The sequence below is a fragment of the Macrotis lagotis genome, chromosome 1 (assembly GCF_037893015.1).
Source record: "Macrotis lagotis isolate mMagLag1 chromosome 1, bilby.v1.9.chrom.fasta, whole genome shotgun sequence".
NCBI classification, from domain to species: domain Eukaryota; kingdom Metazoa; phylum Chordata; class Mammalia; order Peramelemorphia; family Peramelidae; genus Macrotis; species Macrotis lagotis.
In genome coordinates this window covers 224351784-224357273 of record NC_133658.1, presented here as the reverse complement: position 1 = coordinate 224357273, position 5490 = coordinate 224351784, and the positions used below count along the sequence as shown (strand labels likewise).

The 5490-nt window shown below is 35.1% G+C and overlaps 1 pseudogene; it reads left to right on the top strand.

Annotated features, from left to right (window-relative positions):
- The first annotated feature begins 797 nt into the window (after window positions 1–797).
- LOC141515288 (PRELI domain-containing protein 1, mitochondrial pseudogene) lies at window positions 798–1437 on the top strand (annotated as a pseudogene).
- The last annotated feature ends 4053 nt before the right edge of the window (window positions 1438–5490 follow it).

Below are 5490 nucleotides of genomic sequence, written 5' to 3'. Positions count from 1 at the left end.
AAAAACTTAAATAAAATTATATCAATGAGACTACAGCAAGTTATTAGCAGGATAATACACCATGATCAGTTTGGATTTATACCAGGCAGGCAGGGTTGGTTCTACTTCAGGAAAATACTCAACATAATTATACATAAGAACAGTGAAACCAACAAAAAATATATGATTATCTCAATAGATCCTGAAAAAAAACCTTCGATAAAATAGAACATTTATTCCTATTAAAAACACTAGAAAGTATAGGAATAAATTGAATTTTTCTTAAAATAAATATAGTATCTATCTAAAAGCATCAACAATTATTATATTTAATGGGAATAAACTCAGAACATTTCCAGTTAATTCAGGGGTAAAACAATGATGCCCAATATCAAAATTATTATTCAATGTAGTGTTAGAAATGCCAGTAGGAGCAACAAGAGGAGAAAAACAAATTGAAGGAATATGAACAGGCAAAGAGGAAACAAAATTTTGACTCTTTGTACATGATATGATGGTATACCTAGAGAATCTGGGAAAATCATCTAAAAAAATTGATGAAAAAATTTACAAATTCAGCAAAGTAGCAGGATATAAAATAAACCCACATACATCACCAAGATTTCTATATATGAACGACAAAGCCAAGAATAAGAGATAGAAAGAGAAATTTCATTTAAATTAGCTATAGATGCTCCTCATGGCGGCGGTGGCGGCTTTGGGGCGGTGACGGAGAGCGAGACCCCAGCGACCCTTCTGTCCCCCCCACTCCTCCATGCTGTGCACCCCCTGACGCAGCCCCGACCCCTGCCGGGACGATGGTGAAGTACTTCTTGGGTAGAGCGTGCTCCGGAGCTCCTGGAACCAAGTGTTCGCCGCCTTCTGGCAGCTCTGCCCCAACCCCAACAGCAAACATGTGCACCGGGAGGTGACTCCTGACCAGAAGCTGCTGTCCAGGCGACTTCTGACAAAGACCAACAGGATGCCCCGCTGGGTGGAGCGCTTCTTTCCTGCTAATTTAGCCCACTCGGTATACATACTCGAGGACTCTATCGTGGACCCACAGAACCAGACCATGACCACTTTCACCTGGAACATCAACCATACCCGGCTGATGGTGGTGGAGGAAAGATGTGTTTACTGTGTGAATCCTGAAAACAGTGGATGGACTAAAATCCGAAGAGAAGCCTGGGTCTCCTCTAGTTTGGGGTTTCCACAGCTGTACAAGAGTTTGGCCTAGCTAGATTCAAAAGTAATGTGACCAAGACCATCAAAGGCTTTGAGTACATCTTGGCCAAACTGCAAGGTGAAGCTCCTTCTAAGACACTTGTTGAAACACCTAAGGAAGCGAATGAAAAGGCGAAGGAAACTGCCGTGGCAGCTACGGAGAAGGTTAAGGACCTGGCCAGCAAGGCAGCCACCAAGAAGCAGCAAAAGCAGCAGCAACATTATGTTTAAAGGAGTCACCATACTGCTTTTCCTGCAACAAAAAAAAAGGCCCTGCTACCCTCCCAGATTGCCAGTTCCCAAGGCCGTGAGCCTTTTAGCAAGACCTGGCATTGGTCCCAGAGCTCCAGTCCCTGAGCAGACCATCAGCACAATGCATGCCCATAGATAATCCAGCTCTTGTCCTGTTACCCACCCAGTGTCCAAGCTGTAATTTATCATTAACAATCAATTTTCAGTCCTAAAAAAATAGCTATAGAAAACCTTAAATAATTGGGATTCTACCTCTCAAGACAAATCAAGAAATTATATGAACACAATTATAAAATTCTTCTCACCCAAATAAAGTTAGTTCTAAATAATTGGAGAAAGTCAAATTTTCATGGTTAGATGAAGTTAATATAATAAAAATGACAATTTTACCCAGATAAAATTAATTATTCAGTGCCATACCAATAAAATTACCAAATACTTTACTGAGCTAGAATGAACAGAAATAAAATTCACCTAGAGTAACAAAAGGGCAAGAATAACAAGGGGTCTGATGAAAAAAATGTAAAGGAAGGTGGCATAGCTCTACCAGACCCAAAATTATCCTCCAGAGTGACAGTCATCAAAACTGCCTGGTACTGGTTAAGAAATAAAGCAATGGATCAGTGAATTAAGATGGGTTCAAAAGAAAATGTGGTAAACGACTACAGCAACCTACTATTTGACAAACCCAAAGACATCAGCCTCTGGAATAAGAACTATTTGACATAAATTGTTAGGAAAAATGGAAAATAGTATGACAAAAAGTAAGCATAGATCTATGTCTCACACCTTATACCAAAATAAGGTCAAAATGGAAACAGGAAATAGACATAAAGAAACATAACACAGATAAATTAATAGACCAAAAAATGTTCTATCTGATCAATGGAAATAGAAAATATTTATGACCTGAGAAGAATTAGAGCCCATTAAAACCTGAAAAATGAATGATTTTGAGAATATATTAAATTATAAATTGGTTGCACTAATAAAATGAATGGTGCCAAAATTAGAAGAAAATTGGGAAGGTGAAAAACAATGTTCAGAACCAGGAGCTCTGATAAAGGTCTAATTTCTAAAATATAGAGAGAATTGCATCAAATTTATAAAGTCACAAGTGATTCCCCAATTGATAAATGGGCAAAGGATAGGAAAAGACATTTTTAAAATGAAGAAAGTAAAGCAAATGAAAAAATGATTCAAATGACCATAAATTAGAGAAATACAAATTAAAACAACAATTGAGGTATCATCTCAAACCTATTAGATTAACCCAAATGAGACAAAGGGAGAGGTTGCCACTACAAACAGAGCTGCTATGAAAATTTTTGTACAAGTGATCCTTTTACACTTTTTCATGATCTCTTCAAGGTATAGACCCAGTAGTGGTATTGTAGGATCTAAGGGTATGTACATTTTTATTGTCCTTTGGGTAATTCCAAATCGATGTCCAGAAAGGTTGGATGAGTTCACAGTTCCACTAACAATGCATTAGTGTCCCTGATTTCTCACATCCCTTCCAACATTGATCATTGTCCTTTCTTATCATATTGGTCAGTCTGAGAGGTGTGAGGTGGTACTTCAGAGAAGCTTTAATTTGCATTTCTCTAATAAGTAATGATTTAGAACAGTTTTTCCTTTGATTATGAATTGCTTTGACTTCCTCAGGTGTAACTTGCATTTCCTTTCACCATGTGGCAATTGGGGAATGGCTTGTTTTTTTTTTTAATGAATTGGATGCAGGTCTCTATAGAGTTTTTATGCCAAAAGCTGGACTTTTTTGGGTTTATCAAACAGATTACTTTATTCATTTACTGCTAGTCTATTACACTGATCCAGTATTCTCCTTCTTAGCCAATACCAGACAATTTTGATGACTGATGTTTTATAATATATTTTTAGATCTGGTAGGGCTAAGCTACCTTCTTTTGCACCACCCCCCCCCCCCATTAAATCCCTGGAAATTCTTGACATTTTATTTCTCCATATGGATTTACTTATATGTTCTAACTAATTAAAGTAATTTTTTTTTTGAATTTTCATGAGTGGAACACTAAATAAGTAGTTTAATTTAGGTATAAGTGTCATTTTTATTATATTTGCTTGGCCTATCCAGGAGCAATTGATATTTGTCCAATTTTTTTAATCTGATTTTATTTGTGAGAGAAGTGCTTTGTAGTTGTTTTCACAAAATTTCTGAGTGGGCCTTGGGAAGTATTTTATAATGTCTGAAGCTATTTTGTAAGGGATTTCTCTTTCTAGCTCTTGCTGTTGTATTTTGCTGTATTTTGTATTGAGGATTTATGAGAGTTTATTTATACCCTGTGACTTTGCTAAAGTTGATCATTTTTTCTAGTAATTTTTTACATGATTTTTCTGGATTCTCTAGGAATACCATCATGACATCTGCAAAGAGTGAGAGTTTTGGCTCTTTCTTCCCAATTCTAATTCCTTCAATTTCTTTCTCTTCTCTTTTTTCTGAAGCTAATATTTCTAACACAATATTGAATAAAACTAGAGATTTCAGGTTGTTTCACCCCAGATCTTATTGAGAATGCCTCTACCTTATTGTCCCCATTGCATATATTGCTTGTTTATGGTTTCTGATAGATACTGCTTATCATTCTAAGGAACATTCCATTTATTTCTATGATCTCTATTGTTTTAAGTAGGAATGGGGGCTGTATTTTGTCAAAGGCTTTTTCAGCAAATATTGAGATAATAATATGATTCATGACAGGCATGTTATTGATATGTCTAATTAAAACAACAGTTTTCCTAATATTGAACCAACCTTGCATGCCTGCAATAAATCCTACTTGTTCATAGTGTATTATCCTAGTGATAACTTGCTGCAACTGCTTTGGTAAGATTTTATTTAAGATTTTTGCATCTATATTCAGTTGGGAAATAAGTCTATAATTTTCATTCTCTGTTTTGACTCTTCCTAATTTGGGGATCAGCACCATATTGGTGTCATAGAGTTAGGCATAATTCTGTCATCACCTTTTTTGCCAAAGTGTTTTTATAGAATTGGAACCAATTGATCCTTAAATGTTTGATAGAATTCACTTTTCAAACTATCTGGCCTTGCAGATTTTTTCTTAGGGAGTTCATTAATGGCTTCTTGAATTTGTTTTTCTGAGATACTTATTTAATTTTTCAATTACAACTTCATTTAATCTAGGAAACTTATATTTTTGTAAATATCAATCCATATCACTTAAATTATCAAATATGTTAGCATATAGTTGGGCAAAATAATTCTGCATTGTTACTTTAATTCCCTCCTCAATGGTGGTGAATTTACTTTTTTCACTTATGATAATGGTAATTTGTTTTTCTTCTTTTTTAAAATGAAATTAACCAGAGGTTCATCAATTTTATTGTTTTTTCATAAAAACAAATCCTGATTTCATTTATTAATTAAATAATTTTCTTGCTTTCAATTTCATTAATTTTTCCTTGAAATTTTAGAACTTCTAATTTGATATTTATTTGAGGGTTTTTAATTTGTTCTTTCTCTAAGTATTTTTTTAGTTTTTTTTTTGCAAGGCAAATGCAGTTAAGTGGCTTGCCCCAGGCCACACAGCTAGGTAATTATTAAGTGTCTGAGACCAGATTTGAACCCAGGTACTCCTGACTCCAAGGCCGGTGCTTTATCCACTCCGCCACCTAGCTGCTCCCCTCTCTAAGTTCTTAGTTGCATGTTTAGTTCATGGAATTTCTATTTCTCCAATTTATTTATGCTAGCATTTAAAGATATAATATACCTCCCTAACAATAACTGTGGCTGTATCCCTTATGTTTGGATATGTTGTCTCATTATTATCATTATCTAGGATAAAATAATTAATATTTCTATAATCTGTTGTTTGGTCCACTCATTCTTTAAAATGAGGTTACTTAGTTTCCAATTAGTTTTAGGTCTATCTCTCCCTGGCCCATTATTGCATGTGATTTTTATTGCATTATGATCTGAGTGGGATCTATTCACTACTGCCTTTCTTCATTGGATTAAAATGTTTTTAA